The sequence below is a fragment of the Stylophora pistillata genome, chromosome 11 (genome assembly GCF_964205215.1).
Source record: "Stylophora pistillata chromosome 11, jaStyPist1.2, whole genome shotgun sequence".
NCBI classification, from domain to species: Eukaryota; Metazoa; Cnidaria; class Anthozoa; order Scleractinia; family Pocilloporidae; genus Stylophora; species Stylophora pistillata.
In genome coordinates, this window is record NC_142529.1 from 7,385,244 (window position 1) to 7,406,440 (window position 21,197).

At 37.2% G+C, this 21,197-nt stretch overlaps 2 long non-coding RNA genes across 3 annotated transcripts; one reads left to right on the forward strand and one right to left on the reverse strand.

Annotated features, from left to right (window-relative positions):
• Nucleotides 1-274: 274 nt before the first annotated feature.
• On the forward strand, nt 275-8,181 carry LOC111335323 (uncharacterized). Its single transcript, XR_002695340.2, has 6 exons — nt 275-666; nt 748-818; nt 3,628-4,645; nt 6,183-6,329; nt 6,727-6,822; nt 7,178-8,181. It is a non-coding gene; the product is annotated as an uncharacterized LOC111335323 (long non-coding RNA).
• Nucleotides 7,152-20,686, reverse strand: LOC111335318 (uncharacterized). 2 transcript variants are annotated; one of them, XR_015992907.1, is made up of 5 exons: nt 20,338-20,686; nt 17,238-17,653; nt 9,228-9,299; nt 7,975-8,094; nt 7,152-7,850 (listed from the first exon to the last, which is right to left on the reverse strand). It is a non-coding gene; the product is annotated as an uncharacterized LOC111335318 (long non-coding RNA). The 2 variants fall into 2 exon arrangements; XR_015992908.1 differs by lacking the exon at nt 20,338-20,686 and adding an exon at nt 19,675-19,887 and having other exon boundaries at nt 7,681-7,850.
• Between the last annotated feature and the right edge of the window lie 511 nt (nt 20,687-21,197).

Consider the following 21,197-nt stretch of genomic DNA (forward strand, 5'->3'; position numbering starts at 1 on the left):
GGAATTACTCATATTTCGAACTGCGCGACTGACTATCAAGGTTATTCCCATGCTGTTCTTATTTCCTCTAGAATATCAATACTGATCAGTTAATCGAGTTGTTAATTCCTCCGTGCTTACAGCCGGTACATTGGTCGTCTCAAAGCGTCTGGAGACACTAGTAAATCACGCTATAGATAGCAAACAAAAGACGACGTCCATCGCCAAGAGGTAAAGTCCTGCCCTCCCCTACGGGGACCCCAAGCTTAATTCTGCTCGTGGACAACATCTTCTGAGGGACGTACACGCAACGCAGCCTTCCAAGGCAAGACTGGCATCTTTCTTGCATTACGTCAGCCACAATGTTTCGCGACCTGAACCAGGCCACTCTCATTTTTCGCTTGCTATTACACCGTTTACAATCTAGTTGCACTTAACTAACTGGACGCCAGATATAGGCTAGGTTAAAATGCACCGCATGCGAACGTTTCGTACTCTATCATCTGAAATATTTTGCTCGTCTCTCTCGTATTTCCCTCACTGGAGTGAGGCCATGAAGGCGGAAGAAATCTGACACGTCCCATCAGCCTTTGCAAGTAACAGCCAGTAATGGCGGCCATGATGCAATGTCCGGGCAATGTGTCCAGAGAAGATAACTGAATCGACTCAGTTCTGCGATTTGCGTAGGTATGTTTTCTATTTTAAGGGCCCAGAACGTTAAATTACTTCAAAGTAAACCTAAGTTAACTTAACTCACTTGGTTTGCAGGCTGAGGTCAAGGTGCATGTCAGTGCAAAAGCGATGACCTTGATCAGAAAGATTTGTGTGCACCCAACAAGGTAAGACTTTCTCGCTTTTATGACATCTATGTTCAGTTTAAGGATGTATTTACAACAGTATAGGCATATTAAGATTTATGCTCTCAATTATGGCAGTCGACGGAAAGATTTCCGCACAGTCCCGTACTTCATTGTTTATACAGTCTCGGATTGGTGTCACGAAACCTAAGACCAAAGACTTAGACCCCTCGAAAACTAAGACCCCTCGAAAATTAAGACCCCTCGAAAACTAAGACCCATTGAAAAACTTTTGGGTACGGGATATTTTAAAAGAAAGAAGAAGCCAAGGTGATCTGTACAACCTGGAGGAGATAATAATAATTAATAATTTAATATTTAATATTTATATTGTGCAAATTAACCTGTGGATATGATCAAATGCGCATCACAACACTTTTCGGGGGACTTTGGCCGGACTGCATCAGTAGTTTACAAACAATCGAAGGAAACTTATTTGAAGATGCCCCCTCCCCCCCAATTCCCAGTAAACAGGCCAGACCACATCACAGTAATCTCGTGAGTGGGTTCCTTAACGTCCCCTGCCTAACCAAATTAACTAATTAATAGATGCAGGAGACTGGACTTACGGTTTATTCGTCCTTATCTGAAAAGACAAGAATGTATATCCATTTCTTGATATTATAGGAAGGTAACACATTCTCCTCAGTTATTTTAAGACCTTGAGTGTTGGTCCGGCTGGGGCTCGAACCATCGACCTCGACCTCCCGCACAACAGTCCAGTGCTCTAACCAACTGAGCTAACTGGGAGGCTGTACAACTTGGGAGATCGTGAATTTTACTTGAGGTGTTTACATGCAGGCCACTGAGCTGCAAAATTAAACATTGGTATGGCGCCCATACCACAATACATAGAATTGTTTGCTATCACAAGACCTGTTAGGAATTTGGGAAAGACCGTTCTCCCTGATGTACAATAGGGACTGAACGTCAGTGGATGCTGTTCTTTAAATACTTTATTATCCTTATGAGATAATACAATTACCTTATTTTTCAAATACCTTTTCCTTGTGTTTTTGTTTGCAAGATTCCTAGGCTTTGCTTTAGTGAACTTATTGCTTCAAATTTCTTAAGGTTCCTGTTATTTCTAACAAAAGAAGGCTGATGCAAATGGCCCTCATAGCCTAATTAAGGCTTCGCAGCAGTGCTTGAAGGATGTCTATCAAAGAAATGATTACAAAAATTATTAATTACCGGTAATGCCAAAATTAGTAGAAATTGGTAGCATGGCTAATTTCTTTCCTTCCATTACAAGGATTCCAATTATCCAATTTCACTTGGATACTGAGATAAATGGGTTACATGTATTCATATTTTGGAATATTTCCCACCAATAACGTAGCTCCATTTTCCACCTTTAAAAGCACGCTTAACCCACAATTCCTCTATTTGCTCCGACGAAGGGCTAACACTCGAAACATTAGCTTTTGTAATCGTTACGGTGGCCAAGTTACCATTTCAACTTTGTTGATATATCCAAATTATTTCGTTAACCCCACTGACGCAGCCCCAAACAGTTTCTTTCGAAACTATCAGCCTTTATTCATATTTTTGGGCAGATGTTTTTCAGGAAAATGTTTAGCCTGGTGCAAATTACAATTTGCATCAATGGTATATAAATGGCATTGGAAGACGATTGAAAACCTATACAGCCGTCAAGCAACCAACCATGCAACAGTGCTCAATGTTCAGAGTGCATTTTTTAAGGGTCTTTTGATTTTTTCTTTGCTGCAAAAGCAAAATTTTCTAGCATGATAGTCAAAACGGCCTTTCACTGTATTCAAGAGTAGGGTTATTTAATTGCACTGTAACTGGCCATGGATTCAAACAGGGGTCTTAGTTTTACGGTGCTTTTCAAGTGCAAAAACCTAAATCTTGAACCTGAGGGATCTTAGTTTTCAAGGGGTCTTAGGTCTTAGGTCTTAAATTTCGTGACCCCTGTTCTCAGATAAAGAAAACAAAGGCGACTTTGGGACTTTATTATGTTTACAGTTCTTGGACTTGTACACAAGTTGGACCTTATACATGGGTAAATACGGTATCTAAAGAACCCTGCTTGATTCTTGCACTGTACAAGATATCAATTGGTTCCCTTTATCATGTGTTGGAACAAATGGGGTTCATTTTAAGCCTGACCCCCTCTCTCAAACTTGGGCTGTTTCCTTTTCCTTCCTCACTCTCTCCAACCCCTCCGCCCATGTCCTCAGCTTTGCTGGTAGATTATGACCAGTGATAATGACCAATTCACTTTGGAAATAAGATCATTCTTCTGATCCCAGAGAAACTTTCTTTTGATTAGTTTTCCATTTTTCTTGTGAATAAAATTATGATAATCACAGGAACAAATATCTACAACTGACTCAGAGTAATGATCATATCTTCCCTGTATAATCATCAAATTGTGCAATTGGCAAAGGATGCCATTAAAATCCACAACTCTTGTGATACCAAACCGAGGCTCTACCAATTGAGCTATGATACTTCAAGTTGTAAAGGGCTTTGTCTTGTCTTAAAAAATTTTGGAAATTTAGGTGAAATATTATCACCTCAGACTTCGTACACTTCTAAGGCAAATTACAACAGTAACCTAAAAGTAAATGGAAGAACTTGAAATTAATGTTTAAACTCCCAACTAGTTTAAGAACTATGTCTAAGTTGATTTGTGAGTTAGTATAACTTGGCATGAATTTCCCGACATGAAAAGGCGAGATAATTGCTTGTGTTTTCTGGTAAAACAGCATGCATTTTTTGTTTGCTAAACTCATAATGCACTGTTTTTGCTACATTTCAGGGCCTTTTGAAGACTGGACTGTCTTGCTGGGGCTAAATGGATATTGAACTGTATACAAGAGATTGGTGACTAACAGCTGACCAGCAATGGAGTCAGCTTCATCCACAAAGTCTCTTCCTCAGTCTTGATCTGGGATGCTAAGACTTGGTCCCCAAAAAACAAAGAGAAGTGTGTGAAAACTGTTTCGGAAACTAGACTGTCTTGCTGCACTGAAAGGATCTTGAACTGTGTACATGAGATAGGTGACTAACAGCTGACCTGTAATGGAGTTGGCTTCACCTGCAAAGTCTCTTCCTCCGTCTTGGTCTGGGATGCTAAGACTTGGTCCCCAAAAAACAAAGAGAAGTGTGTGAAGACTGTTTTGGAAACTGGACTGTCTTGTTGTACTAAATGGATCTTGAACTGTGTACAAGAGGTGGGTGACTAACAGCTGACCTGTAATGGAGTTGGCTTCACCTGCATGGTCTCTTCCTCAGTCTTGATCTGGGATGCTAAGACTTGGTCCCCAAAAAACAAAGAGAAGTGTGTGAAAACTGTTTCGGAAACTGGATTGTCTTGTTGTGCTAAATGGATCTTAAACTGTGTTCAAGAGGTGGGTGACTAACAGCTGACCTGTAATGGAGTTGGCTTCACCTGCATGGTCTCTTCCTCAGTCTTGGTCTGGGATGCTAAGAATTGGTCCCCAAAAAACAAAGAGAAGTGTGTGAAGACTGTTTCGGAAACTGGACTGTCTTGTTGTACTAAATGGATCTTGAACTGTGTACAAGAGGTGGGTGATTAACAGCTGACCTGTAACGGAGTTGGCCTCACCTACATAGTCTCTTCCTCAGTCTTGATCTGGGATGCTAAGACTTGGTCCCCAAACAACAGAGAGAAGTGTCTGAAAACTGTCTTGCTGGGCTGAATGGATCTTGAACTGTTTAGAAGAGACAGGTCACTTAACAGTTGATCTGGAGTGGAGCCACCTTCACCTAACAAATCTCTTTCTGAGATGCAAAGATTTGGTCCACGAAAAAAGGTAAAAAGCTATGTAAGGCTCTGGTCTTTAATTATTTTGTGGTCTGATTGGGTGAATATATTTCCCTTGCCCTTGGAGATTATGTGAGGAATTCTCTTTGATTGATACAGCAAAGTTCCACTCACTTTGCCAAATATAAAAAAAATGCCTGTAAACAATAGGAGTTTGTTTGCATTCAACCCAGTATTGTGCAATTCAATTTGAAAGTTACCATAAAGATTGAATATTGAGATATTATTTCCTTGTTTGTATTCCTGGATTCAAATATCATGTTGGGATGCACACTGAACTGTTAACTACACAAGTGATGTTTCTTATTAAAATTAATAGAAGTAATTTTTTTTTTTTCTCGAGTAGAGCAATTTTCATTGCTAGGTTTCCAAAGTAATCTAGGCTTGTGCAGGCGTGATTTATTTCACCTTGTTTTTGTGAGTCGTTTTTGAAACCCTTGAACCAACCCTTGGTGGAGGAATGATGTAAATTAGTGAAATAAATTCCATCTATTGTAGACTATACTGGGGAGGGAATACTTGGGCTTTATTTTTGCACCCTCTTGTTTATTTTGTGGCTAATTATAGACCCCATCTTTGTCACTTTTGGGCAAATGAAATTTTCGCGATCCCAACTGTTTATATATCTACTTTTTAAAGCCTTTTAAGTAGGTCAATTTTTTTTAATTCCTCTAAACCGGAATGTTCCTGCCCCCCCCCCCCCCCCGAAAAAAAAATCCTGAGAATGTGCGTCTCCATTCTACAGGGTTCGTACGCGTCTTGAAAACCCTTGAATTTCAGGAGGCCGATTTCAAGGCCTTGAAAGTACATGAATTTCGTTTTGGGTCCTTGAAAGTCCTTGATTTTTTATTGAACAACATCGAAAAATATCTGCTTTTGTTTTGCAACATCGGTAAACCTAAAACATAGTTGTTAACAGAAACATTTTTCTTGGTTTTGAGGTAAAATTGTCATTACAAAAAGTCCTTGAAATTTCTAAGTAGGGTCCTGGAAAGTCCTTGAAAAGGCCTCGAAAAGTCCTTGAATCTTTGGCCTGAAAAAGTGTACGAACCCTGATTCTAGTAACTCTTTTGATACAACTCTTAATACGGCTCCATTAGAGACAATCCAGTCGTGAAAACGCGACTTCGATCAGCGGCACATCCCTATTAGTCTTTTACCAGGAAATTGCCCTTCTTCGGAGACGATACTTTAGACTGTTTATGCGTAAATGCATGTACTCTATGATACTGGTTAGGTGTCACTGACATGTTTGTCATAGAGAAAAGGTGCGGGAAGAAAGGCCCTTCTGAAGGCGCTGATAGGGGAATCCCCCATGATGAACTCCTGCGTATGTCTCCCTAATGAACACCGAACAGTCACTTGATGGAGTACAGAGTAATCTTCTGACACTTTCGAAAAGAGAAAATTCACTCCTCTTTGTTAAGACATGCTCATTTGAGACGATGATGTTACATGTAGCAATGTATTCCTTTGTAAAATCGGCAGGGCTCATTATTGTGATGTTTTTCTTTTTTTATTTCCAGATTAAGGAAGCACTCGCACTTCAAAGCAAGACGTCTGGTCATGAAAATCTAGCCTCGTCGCGTACTCCAACCAGGAAATTTTAAATAGCTCATCTCGTCATGAAATTCAAGCAAGAGGGTTGGACCTAAAGGACATCTGAGAGGAAGGTAACAGTTTGCTTGTAATGTCTTGGTATTTCCACAGATTTGTGATTTTCTTAGCCAATATTCAGCCTTCAACCATTCGTTTTACATCGTTCTTATTTCACAGAAAAGTTTATCCTTTCCTATTAATATATATCAAACGCATTTTTTTTTTTCCGGGAACGAAAAACAATGGTGATGGAAAATTTGCACAACCCAGGTTTCATTTGAACTTTTGCTTTGAAGATTTCATTTTAATTACACTAAATCATTGCGCCAAATGATCAAACCTGCAAAGCGGGCGAAGGGTTTGCGTGAACAGCACCTGTTACCTTTTCTGTATTAGTTAACTCACTTTTTATTGTCGTTGGAATCAGAATTTCCATTTCGTCATATATTTTATAAACTCTTTTTCTTCCAGGTGAAAATCAGGAAGCGAAGACGAAGTCTAAGAAGTGAAGTAGCCTTGATGACGGTTGCTTGCAAGTTTTCAAATGAATATCGGGAGTAAATTGGAGTAAGTTGTTAGCCTTAATTTTCGTTTGTGTTATCCCTGAAATGTTGGAGAAGCCAGCTACTTGATTACCGAGGGACAAGATGCACAAATTAAAGCGAAACCTTGCTGGATTATTTGTTAACTTGGTCTGCACATTAACGCTAAACTCTGATGAGGAATGTCATGTTAAGTCAAGCTGGTTGTTTTAGAATGTATTTAACCTTTGACCTAGATTTTTTGAATAGTTGAAAGAAAATTTTGAATTTTGTGGCTATATTTTGATTGTAATTAAAAGTAATTGATTTATTACTAGATCCAGCTAGGAAGGAATATTAATATAAAATGAGTAATTGGTTGATTTGTCTTTATTTGGCAGGTACACTGTATCTCTGTGGACGGAACGACCCCTAATTTTAGTTTTAATTTTCCAGTACACTATTACAATACAATCTTTTAATATACATGTCGATTACAATCTTCCCCTCACTATCTCTCGTTGCCATGTTGCCACCAGTAACGTAGCTCCATTTTCTGCCTTTAAAAGCACACACAACCCACAATTCCTCTATTCGCTCCGACGAAGGGCTAACGCTCGAAACGTCAGCTTTTGTAATCGTTACGGTGGCCATTTTACCATTTCGACTTTGTTGATATATCCAAATTATAACAGTAAGATTACATTCTATTTAGACAGTTTTAATTTCCACAATTCCTCTATTCGCTCCGACGAAGGGCTAACGCTCGAAACGTCAGCTTTTGTAATCGTTACGGTGGCCATTTTACCATTTCGACTTTGTTGATATATCCAAATTATAACAGTAAGATTACATTCTATTTAGACAGTTTTAATTTCAACCATCCAGCCTCCCCCACCTAACCCACTCTTCAAAGTATTTAATTAAATCTTTCGATAAGTTGTCTACTTTGTGGTACAAACAGTTTTTCAAAACGCATGCGTTTATTCTAAGCAAATGTCTGTCTTTATACACATGGGTATGACAACAGATGTTCAGACCCTTGATTTTTCCTATGGTCATTTCTTAGGGCATCTATAAAATAAAAAAACAAACAATTAGACATTTTCTTCAATGCTGCTTTATTAAATAATATTCAACTCACAATAGATTAATAAAATTCAATTTGAAGTTCAAATCCAAACCACTTTCAACCTACCGTAAAAACTCTTGCACGCGATACTTCTGAATCTGAGCAAACGTCATCTTCCTTTCCACGCCGTTACTTTCTTGGACATTTTATTTTCTTCTCTCTTTCTCTTACAATCTCAAGGAAACTCTACAACACAAAAATAATTCATTAATTTTTATTTCCGTCCTATGTAACTGCCAATAAATTAATAAAATATATGTCACTACCAAACCAGTTCAAGTCTACTCTTTAAGATTAATTTACAAAACACAGTAAATATTTATCTTAAATACAGTAAATATTTCACAGCTTTTAACATTTCTTCTAAAGAAATAACAACCATTTCTGTTCTGGCCGTTCAACAATGACTATTATAACATAACCAAAGTAAAGCGCGCGCTCTGATTGGTCACTTTAGCGTCCCCCATTTGCCCATGGGTGTACGCTGCTGACGTGAGCAAATGCAAAGACTATTTTTCCGCGCGCGATTGTTTTTCCTGGTCACGTAAGATTTGTTAAATAAAAGGGAACTCTTTAGCTACAAAGTATCAATGTTATGTTATAAAACAAATGGTAAACACCACAGCGTACACTATTGAGTTATGGATGCACTTGGGAGGTTTGCTAAGCACTCAAGAAGCTAGAGTCGCTCTCGGCTATCGCCTCGAGCGACTCTTACGCTTCTTTCGTGCTTAGCAACCTCCCGCGTGCATCCATAACTCAATACTGTACGCTGTGGTGTTTACCATTTGTTAACAACTGTACGCCCTTCGCCTGCACCATCAAATAGTGATCTATGCAAACCAGGACGGCGATAGCAACGATTAACTGATCAAACAAAATATATAGTCAGCTCAATAATAACTCAGCAGGTGCGATCAACAACTTTGTACATTTCCTACAAAACAACGACGATAAACGCAAGAACCCCGACGGCAAATTAACAACATCTTGGAAGTCGACGACACCTTCACATAAAAGCTCACCAGGAATTCGGATGTCATTTAAGACGATAAAGAAAGCGAGCCACTCGCCAAATTTTTAAAGACAAACGCAAAGTTTCTTTCAAATCAGTGTTTTCACAATCAGGTACGCTGAGAAAACGGAAGTCTGTTTATGGTAAATGTAGACAATAGTCCGCCCTCCTTCGTAAGGTTGAAGTCAATTGTAACCACAAACATTTATCTTGGAAATAAGAGAACGCAAAGATGACACCCCGTAATTCGGTTGTATTTGATAAAATTTCATTCAAATCTAAATCACAGTAAAGAACACCACACCTGGCCTGCCTTCCTTTCTTCAGACGTAAAAGTGATCTTCAGCGCATTTCCTTCTACGCTTCCTTCCAAAATCTGAAATAAATCGGAGAAAAAAAAATGTCAATTAGCAATATATATTTTTTAATCTTCCAGACCTCAAATGTTCTGTGGAACTATCGAACTACAATACCTTGTTTATGAAAAATGGGGACCACTATAGTACAGGAATGAAACACCCACTTTTGAACATGGATGCAACAACAAGACGAATTCCACTCATCAAGTGAAGGAATGACAACAGAACTTCTAAGTCAGTGCCTTTTAAGTTTTAATTTCAATTTTCATTAAAAAAAAAAAAAGGAAAGCCTCTACGGAAATTTTCCACTTTGAGAAAGTGAATATGTATTTCGGGGAAGGCGAGATTTTAACATTTCCGAGCCATGGACAAAAAGAAAGTAAAATTTTATCCTCTAGTTATTCAGCTTCGGTGATGTCTATTAAAACACTAATTCAATTTCAAAGGATAATTATTAATTATTCTCTTTGAGTAACTATACAACGTGACTACAATTAAAAAAGTGGACGGTGTCGAATTTATCATTTAACCATCGATGAGAAAAGAAAACTGAGAGTGCGCAAGATATTAACGTAAAAATCGATTAGAAGGAAAAAAGGGAATGCACGAGATACTAAGGCAACAATCGATTAGAAGAAAAAACAAAGAATGCGCGACAAACTAACGTAACAATCGATTAAAAGAGGAAACTTAGAATGTGCAAGATACTAGCGTAACAACAGATTAAAAGAGAAAATCGAGAATGCAAGAGATACTAAAGTTACAATGGATTAAAAGAGAAAACTGAGAATGCGCGAGGTATCAACGTATCAATCGATACAAGAAAACTGAGAATGCGCGAGATACTAAAGTTACAATCGATTCAAAGAGAAAACTAAGAATGCGCGAGAAGCTAACGTAGAAATCGATTGGAAAAGGAACTAAAAATGCGCGAGATACTAACGCAATAATCGATTAAAAGAGAAAACTTAGAATCTGCAAGATACTAACGTAACACTAGATTATAACATAAAACTTAGAATGCGCGAGATGCTAACGTAGGAATCGATTAGAAAAGAAACTAAAAATGCGCGAGATACTAACGTAACAATCGATAATAAAAGAAAACTTAGAGTGCGCGAGATACTAACGTAACAGTCGATTATAAAAGAAAACTTAGAGTGCGCGAGATACTAACGTAACAGTCGATTATAAAAGAAAACTTAGAGTGCGCGAGATACTAACGTAACAATCGATTATAAAAGAAAACTTAGAGTGCGCGAGATACTAACGTAACAGTCGATTATAAAAGAAAACTTAGAGTGCGCGAGATACTAACGTAACAGTCGATTATGAAAGAAAACTTAGAGTGCGCGAGATACTAACGTAACAGTCGATTATAAAAGAAAACTTAGAGTGCGCGAGATACTAACGTAACAGTCGATTATAAAAGAAAACTTAGAGTGCGCGAGATACTAACGTAACAGTCGATTATAAAAGAAAACTTAGAGTGCGCGAGATACTAACGTAACAGTCGATTATAAAAGAAAACTTAGAGTGCGCGAGATACTAACGTAACAGTCGATTATAAAAAAAAACTTAGAGTGCGCGAGATACTAACGTAACAATCGATTATAAAAGAAAACTTAGAGTGCGCGAGATACTAACGTAACAGTCGATTATAAAAGAAAACTTAGAGTGCGCGAGATAATAACGTAACAATCGATAATAAAAGAAAACTTAGAGTGCGCGAGATAATAACGTAACAATCGATAATAAAAGAAAACTTAGAGTGCGCGAGATAATAACGTAACAATCGATAATAAAAGAAAACTTAGAGTGCGCGAGATACTAACGTAACAGTCGATTATAAAAGAAAACTTAGAGTGCGCGAGATAATAACGTAACAATCGATAATAAAAGAAAACTTAGAGTGCGCGAGATACTAACGTAACAGTCGATTATAAAAGAAAACTTAGAGTGCGCGAGATAATAACGTAACAATCGATAATAAAAGAAAACTTAGAGTGCGCGAGATAATAACGTAACAATCGATAATAAAAGAAAACTTAGAGTGCGCGAGATACTAACGTAACAGTCGATTATAAAAGAAAACTTAGAGTGCGCGAGATAATAACGTAACAATCGATAATAAAAGAAAACTTAGAGTGCGCGAGATAATAACGTAACAATCGATAATAAAAGAAAACTTAGAGTGCGCGAGATACTAACGTAACAGTCGATTATAAAAGAAAACTTAGAGTGCGCGAGATAATAACGTAACAATCGATAATAAAAGAAAACTTAGAGTGCGCGAGATACTAACGTAACAGTCGATTATAAAAGAAAACTTAGAGTGCGCGAGATAATAACGTAACAATCGATAATAAAAGAAAACTTAGAGTGCGCGAGATAATAACGTAACAATCGATAATAAAAGAAAACTTAGAGTGCGCGAGATAATAACGTAACAATCGATAATAAAAGAAAACTTAGAGTGCGCGAGATAATAACGTAACAATCGATAATAAAAGAAAACTTAGAGTGCGCGAGATAATAACGTAACAATCGATAATAAAAGAAAACTTAGAGTGCGCGAGATAATAACGTAACAATCGATTATAAAAGAAAACTTAGAATGCGCGAGATAATAACGTAACAATCGATTACAAGAGGAAATTTAGAATGCGCGAAATGCTAACATAGGAATCGATTAGAAAAGGAACTAAAAATGTGCGAGATACTGACGTAACAATAGATTAAAAGAGAAAACTGAGAATGCGCGATATAGTAACGTAACAATCGATTAAAAGAGAAAACTGAGAATGCACGAGATACTAACGTAACAATCGATTATAAAAGAAAACTTAGAATGCGCGAGATAATAACGTAACAATCGATTACAAGAGAAAATTTAGAATGCGCGAAATGCTAACATAGGAATCGATTAGAAAAGGAACTAAAAATGTGCGAGATACTGACGTAACAATAGATTAAAAGAGAAAACTGAGAATGCGCGATATAGTGACGTAACAATCGATTAAAAGAGAAAACTGAGAATGCACGAGATACTAACGTAACAATCCATTAAAAACTGAGAATGTGCGAGATACGAACGTAACAATCGATTACAAGAAAAAAGTTAAATGCACGAGATACTAACGTGGAAATCATTTACAAGAGAAAACTTAGAATGCGCGAGATGCTAACGTAGGAATCAATTAAAAAAAAGAACTAAAAATTCGCGAGATACTAGCGTAACAATGGATTAAAAGAAAAAATTTTAAATGTGCGAGATACTGACGTAACAATCGATTATAAGAGAAAACTGAGAATGCACGAGATACTAAAGTTACAATCGATTAAAAGAGAAAATTGAGAACGAGCGAGATACTAAAGTTACAATCGATTAAAAGAGAAAACTGAGAATGCGCGAGGTTCTAACGTATCAATCAATAATAAAAGAAAACTTAGAATGTGCGAGATACTAAATTATCAATAGATTATAAGAGAAAACTTAGAATGCGCGAGATGCTAACGTAGCAATCGATCAGAAAAGGAACTAAAAATGCGAGAGATACTAGCGTAACAATCGATTAAAAGAAAGAACTTAGAATGTGTGAGATACTAACTTAACAATAGATTATAAGAGAAAACTGAGAATGCACGAGATACTAAAGTTACAATCGATTAAAAGAGAAATCTGAGAACGCGCGAAATACTAAAGTTACAATCGATTAAAAGAGAACACGGAGAATGCACGAGGTTCTAACGTACCAATCAATAATAAAAGAAAGCTTAGAGTGCGCGAGATACTAACGTAGAAATTGATTACAGGATAAAACTTAGAATGCGCGAGATACTGACAAAACAATAGATTAATAAAAGAAAACTGAGAATGTGCGAGACACTAACGTAACAATAGACAAGAGAAAACTGAGAATGCGCGAAATACTAAAGTAACAATCGATTAAAAGAGGAAACCGAGAATGCACGAGGTTCTAGCGTATCAATCGACGATAACTGAAAACTTAGAGTGCGCGAGAAACTAACGTAGAAATCGATTGCAAGAGAAAACACAGAATGCGCGAGATTCTAACGTAGGAACCGATTGAAAAAGGAACTAGAATTGCGCGAGATACTGACGTAACAATTTTGAATTTTAGAGTGCGCGAGATACTAACGTAGAAATTGATTACAGGATAAAACTTAGAATGCGCGAGATACTGACAAAACAATAGATTAATAAAAGAAAACTGAGAATGTGCGAGACACTAACGTAACAATAGACAAGAGAAAACTGAGAATGCGCGAAATACTAAAGTAACAATCGATTAAAAGAGGAAACCGAGAATGCACGAGGTTCTAGCGTATCAATCGACGATAACTGAAAACTTAGAGTGCGCGAGAAACTAACGTAGAAATCGATTGCAAGAGAAAACACAGAATGCGCGAGATTCTAACGTAGGAACCGATTGAAAAAGGAACTAGAATTGCGCGAGATACTGACGTAACAATAGATTAAAAGAGAAAACTGAGAATGCGCGAGATGCTAACGTAACAATCCATTAAAAGAGAAACTAAGAATGTGCGAGATACTAACACAACAATCGATTACAAGAAAAAGTTAAATGCACGAGATATTAACGTGGAAATCATTTACAAGAGAAACCTTTGAATGCACGAGATGCTAACGTAGGAATCAGTTAGAAAAAGAACTAAAAATTCGCGAGATACTAACGTAACCATCAATTTAAAGAGTAAGCCTGGAATGTGCGAAATACTAACGTAAGAATAGACTAAAAGAGAAAACTGAGAATGCACGAGATACTAAAGTTACAATCGATTAAAAGAGAAAACCGAGAATGCGCGAGGTTCTAACGTTTCAATCGATATTAAAAGAAAACTTAGAATGTGCGAGATACTAAAGTAACAATAGATTATAAGAGAAAACTTAGAATGCGCGAGATGCTAACGTAGCAATCGATCAGAAAAGGAACTAAAAATGCGCGAGATACTAGCGTAACAATCGATTAAAAGAAAAACCTTAGAATGTGCGAGATAATTAACTAACGTCAAATCAATTGAAAGATAAAACTGATAATGCCTGAGATACTAACGCAACAATCCATTAGAAGAGTGAGAATGCGAGAGGTCCTAACGTAACAATAGATTAAAAAAGAAAACTAACAATGCGCGAGATACTAAAGTTACAATCGATTAGGAGACAAAACTGAGAATGCGCGAGATACTAACGTAGGAATCAATTACAAAAGAAAACTTAGAATGCGCGAGATGCTACCGTAGTAATCGATTGGAAAAGGAACTAAAAATGCGCGAGGTACTAACGTAACAATCGATTAGAAGAACAAACAAAGAATGCGCGAGATACCAACGTAACAATAAATTAAAAGAGCAAAATGAAAATGCCCGAGATACTAAAGTTACAATCGATTAGAAGAGAAAACTGAGAATGCGCGAGGTTATGACGTATCAATCGATAACAACAAATTGAAAACAACAGAAAACTTAGAATGCGAGAGATACTAACGTAGGAATCGATTAGAAAAGAAACTGAGAATGCGCGAGATACTAACGTAACAATCGATTAAAAGAGAAAACTGAGAATGCGCGAGATACTAACGTAACAATCGATTAGAAAAGAAAAGTGAGAATGCACGTGATGCTAACGTAATCATCGATGAATAGGAAAACTAAGAATACAAGAGATCCTAACCTAACAATCGATTAGAAGAGAAAAGTAAGAACGCATATGATCCTAGCATAACAAAATATTAGAGGAGAAAACTGAAAATGCGCAAGATACTAACGTAACAATCCATTAGAAGAGAAAAGTGAGAATGCACGTGATGCTAACGTAATCATCGATGTATAGGAAAACTAAGAGTACGAGAGATCCTAACCTAAAAATCAATTAGAAGAGAAAAGTAAGAATGCATATGATCCTAGCATAACAAAAGATTAAAAGAGAAAACTGAGAATGTGCGAAAAACTAACATAACAATCTATTAAAACTGAGAGGAAACTGAGAATGCGGAGATACAAACGTAACACTCGATTAAAAAAGGAAACTGAGAATGTGCGAAATACTAATGGCACAATCGATCAAAAGAGAAAACTTAGAATGCACGAGATACTAACGTAACAGTCGATTAAAAGAGGAAACTGAGAATGCACGAGATACTAACGTAACAAGCGATTAAAGGAAGAAACTGAGAATGTGCGAGATACTTACGTAACAATCGATTAAAAGAGGAAACTAAGAATGCGCGAGATACTAACGTAACAATCGATTAAAAGAGAATACTGAGAATGCGCGAGAAACTAACGTAACAATCGATTAAAAGAGGAAACTGAGAATGTGCGAAATACTAATGGCAGTATCGATCAAAAGAAAACTTAGAATGCGCAAGATACTAACGTAACAATCGATTAAAAGAGGAAACTGAGAATGCGCGAGATACTAACGTAACAATCGATTAAAAGAGGAAAGTGAGAATGTGCGAAATACTAATGGCAGTATCGATCAAAAGAAAACTTAGAATGCGCAAGATACTAAAGTAACAATCGATTAAAAGAGGAAACTGAGAATGCGCGAGATACTAACGTAACAATCGATTAAAAGAGAAAACTTAGAATGCGCGAGATACTAACGGAACAATCGATTAAAAGAGGAAACTTAGAATGCGCGAGATACTAACGGAACAATCGATTAAAAGAGGAAACTTAGAATGCGCGAGATACTAACGTAACAATCGATTAAAAGAGGAAACTAAGAGTGCGCGAGATACTAACGGAACAATCGATTAAAAGAGGAAACTGAGAATGTGCGAGATACGTAACAATCGATTAAAAGAGGAAACTGAGAATGCGCGAGCTACTTATGGAACAATCGATGAAAAGAGGAAACTGAGAATGTGCGAGATACTAACAGAACAGGCGATTAGAAGAGAAAACTGAGAATGTGCGAAATACTAATGGCACAATTGATCAAAAGAGAAAACTTAGAATGCGCGAGATACTTTAAACGCAAGAATCGATGCTAAAGAAAACTAAGAATGTGCGAAATATTCACGTTTCAACCGATGCATCTCATATATTATGTTGGACATGCCAAATCAGAAAGTTAGGCGGATGATAAAAATTATGCTCTTCATGTTATACAATGCAGGATAACTGAAATGTTTGGTGTGATTTTAGAAGTAAAGCTGCACAGTATTGTGTTAACGAATAAGTAACCTTTGGTAGTAAATGTCCTGGTTACGTAATTACATCAAACACTATTAGTAAATGTCCCTACATTGTTGTAGCTTAATAATTAGGCTTTTAAGATTTTGTAACCTGTGTTGCTAATTTGAATAAAGCCTTTTCCTGTGTGTGTTCATTTGATCATGTCATTTAATTTCTTAATTTTTGTTTTTTTTGGAAGGGGGGGGGGGAAATTGTTGATTATGCTTCTCTGTCTCTCTTTTTACACAATTATTTACTTTCTCGCAAGTCTGAGGCAAAAGAACTGCAGCTGCACAACACATTATTCACAGCATTACAATAAAAGTTTTCAAAGTCATAAACTCCATATTACAAAGTAAATTCTGACTGGCTACTTGCATGTGCTAAAATACCCAAGCTCTGTGAAAACCTAACTACTCCTATAATATATTATTCTGGTGATGTTGATTATCTTCAATTTAACATCTTTGTGTGTACCATGAGAGGGGATCAACACAGTTAATTGACAATTCTTCCATATGAACATTCTTCTGCAAAGTGAATTTTCTGAGCACAAGTTTGTGGATAGAACTACTGACTCCTGTTCATAAAAATTCCCACAAAACATCCAGAAATGTAGGATATGTGTAAAGCCAAAAATATTTCATTTGGAGCTCTAGGTTCCTTTCCTAAGTTTTGATTTGATCTCAAAAATTGGCATAGTTGACAAAACATTACACATTTACCTTTTGCATTTTGTCCATGGGTTCCAAATCACTGGTTTGCCACTTGTTCTTTTGAAAAGGCTATCTAAGATCCAAGGGGTCCACCGTTCATGAAGATTCATGAAGAGATGTCCATGGGCCACCATCCCAAGCTCGTTCATAGGCTACCTTCCCAAGCTTATCATAAGGGCCACCTTCCAAGGTTTGTCCACAGGCCATCTCCTAATGATTGCCCAAAGGGTAGGTACCAAGGATTTTCCACAGGTCACCTTGCATGGCTTGTCTGTCACAGGCCAACTTTCAAAGCTTGTCCATAGCAGACCACCTTCCAAGGCTTGTCCACCACAGGCCACTTTCCAAGACTTGTCCACTGCAGACCACCTTCCAAGGCTTGCCCACCACAGGCCACTTTCCAAGGATTGTCCACCACAGGCCATCTTAAAAAAAAAAAAAGATCACCAACTTAAGAACCTCTTCTTTGTTAAACAAATTCTTTGTGTCAGCAACTTAGGAAATGTATAGAAAACAGTATGGAGAACATGAATATTGATGATGAGATGTAAAATGCCTGTGCTACAAATGAGTAGCACAGGCTAATAGATAGTGTAGGGGATGGGGTGCAAATTGACTTTCCTGTGAAGGTCAGACTGTTTTTGTCATGGACCCCAAGGACTCATATCTTGACAGGGGAGTCAATTTCACCTTGCCAACAATGTAGGCCATAAAAATTGAGTATTTCTTTTTGTAGAGCAGCCTTTAGCCTGACATGAGAAAAATTAAGGAAACCAAGACTTGACTTGATTCTATTTGGCATTGTGTATTAATTACAAAATAGAAAATTTATATTTTTGTAGTTCATTATATATTCTTTTATTATTCAACTACACCTAGACGAGTACAAATAACGCCATAGACAAGTACAAATATCACGCGGTATTTGTACATGTCTATTGTAGAGTACCGGTTAAACAGGTTTTCTTGCATCGCGCAAGTGAAGAATTGGATGGTAGTTACGAAAAAAAAAAACAAATGGCAGACAATTTGAAACATATTTCCGACGACGAAGAGTCAGAATGGCTGGCAAATATAGATCCAACTTCATTAGATGAATCGAACGAAGAAAAACAGCTTGATGACCAGAAAATTTCTTCAATTAATGAAGAAAATCAAAACAGCAACACAACAACACGCCAATTCCGTTCCGCTTCGCATACTTCTGTCATGCACTCCCCGTAAAAAATATCCTGAAATTCGCCCACACTGAAATAACAGTTTGGCGTGTTGGATAATAAATGACTTATTAGACGTTTTGTTGTGTAGTATCGCTGAGTATTTTTACTCGTTATTTGTATTTTGACTCGCCCTATGGGCTCGTCAAAATACGGCACAACCCGTAAAAATACTCAGCGATACTACACAACAAAGCGTCTAATAATTATATCTTAGTAGACGTTTTGTTGTGTAGTATCGCTGAGTATTTTTACTCGTTATTTGTATTTTGAATTTTCTCCTCACTTGCTGGAAATTTAGTAGGCTTCATTTTGGTGTAGAGATTTTTTAGGAAACTACTCATTATTTTCAAACCACATGCTTAGAAAGATAGGTGGGTAATAAAACAAGATTTTCGTGCAGATTTTCAGGTCAAAGTTACATGGTTTTTTGGCTATTTCTCCAATCTCCTTCACTCAATTGCGCTCATTCTGGTATCGTTTGTAAGATATTTTCAACCTGTTTAAGTACATGCTCAAAGTCATGCTCCAGGGTTAAAAGTGACAACGTCACAAGGTGTAGAAGGGTGTGGTTCCACATGGGCGCTTACGGGTGCACTGGACATCAATAGGTTAAAGTATAGGGAAAGGTCTGTCAAAGGTAAACACAACATTCTCTGCCGCTGACTGTGAGACATATTTCAGTAAAAGAGGTAATGTTGCCAATTTTGTATTAAGTATATAGCTAGGAGGAGGTGCATCTGACATTGTAAATGCTTCGAGTGATTATGAAACTGGAGAGGTAAGATGCTACTGGTATATTATTTTAATGCAGAACAGCAGATTAAGACCGGAAAGAAATGAGAAACTTGCATCACGTTTATGCTCAAATTGGAAGTCACATAACCAAGTCACAGGATGGGTGGCATTACAGCAAACCACCTTATTTTTTAACATCACCCTTGAACCAATCAGTTTTCTTTACTCATATCAGTTGACCTATGTAAAGTAGCTAGGATACCAAGCCTTTGAAAGTAAAAATGGTGTCAGAAAAACCTTGTATAGAAAGACCCATCAATCCAACATGTACAATATCCTTTCTGCATGACTAAAGGCAAAAGTTTGGTTCATGACGAATACTAAAAATCTTTAACTTTTCAGGGATTGAAGAGAATGCCACATTCATCCAAAAAAGTGGCACAAACTGAGAGATAAGAGGCCCTGTTCATAGCACAATGCTTGCAACCTACCATCAGTGTCTTCCATCTTGGATGTGCCAGGTTGAAGTTTGGCTATTTCAGCCAATATACTGTATTTGTATGGAAGTGCAATATGACTCTTATACAGGATTTGCTTAATTTGTTGGGGATCAAAGACAAAATGAGTGTGAACCTCGAAATTTTGTCCAAAGCAACAACTCACTGACACGACAACACACCGAGGCTCACAAGTACAAAAACTAATTTCAATCGGTTAAAATTGTTTAATATTAGCTCTTTGCCATACAAATCCCTAGTAGCTTCGGACATTTTTAAAGGGCGTTAAGAAAACTATGCGCATGCTTGGCTGCCATGATGTCTTACATTTCTGCCCATGATTTAAGCCCAGCACAAAATATTCAAATTTAAGGTGTAACAAATAATATTTTTCTCACATCTTAACATACTTTTTCACATCTTTTCTCAAGCAACGAAAAAATCTCAAGTAATTTTATCAGTTATGGTTTGCAACTGCCCATCAGCTCATAAAAGTAACTAGTATATGCTTTGTACAGCAAAACAAAACAACAGCACTCGTACTCAGAATGAAAAATATTAAAGTTTCTCGCTAAATACTTAAAATAAAAAGAATCAGGAATTAATTGCAACAATCTGCCCATCAGGCTGTTTTCAGGTTTATTGTCCCATCCTTACCTCTGCTTGTGGATCTGAAAATTATATTGCACGTGTGTTCCAATTGGAGTTTTCTACCTGCTCTCCCGTGGTTTTTTCCATCCAAACTCCATAGAAGAAGAGCTAATGTGTACTAAGAAGCATGTAATCTTTAAGGTACCATTTTTGGTCCTGTTTGTTACCAAAATAAGCGATTCTCTTTGTCATTTTCTCGAATACATCAATATTAACGCCGCCATGTTGAAATCACCATTAACTAGTTTCCAGTGTATTTCGTCCGGAAAAACAATTGCTCACGCGTCACGCGAAGTTGCGCGACTCTCTAGGGAACTTCTGTCACCAGGAGAGAAAGCCTTTTCTGTAGAGTTTCCTTCTCCCAAAGGATTGCTACTGCCGATACGTTCAGGAGCTTCATCTGATATGTTCCCTGAGCCCGAATATTGGGCCATCAAGCCACTGACTATAAAATTGTTTACCATCCTGAAAATGAATTTAAGTAATTCCCAACATCAGATTGCACATTCTCAACGCTTTTCTTCATATGTTTCCTATGGTGCTGACACCAACCTGACATGTGAGTGACATGGAAACGAATTTGTCAGAAAACTCTATAAACGCAAGACGATTCAGATCTCTGCTTGTGAAAACTGCTTAATTCCCGGCCTAGCTATCTGAAAAGTATCTAGTTAATAAAACAGCAATAAGAAAAATCTCAAGAGAATAGAAGTGATCCTCCCTTTTATTTCAGAGAACAAGGACATTTTTGGAGTTGGAGGTTAAAATTTCACTCCTTGAAAAAAGTATCTTTTACTTAAGTATGTTTAATTTCAACTTTGTTAATGTAAGGTCAGTTTCTTATTTCCGTTGCAATTGATAGCAGT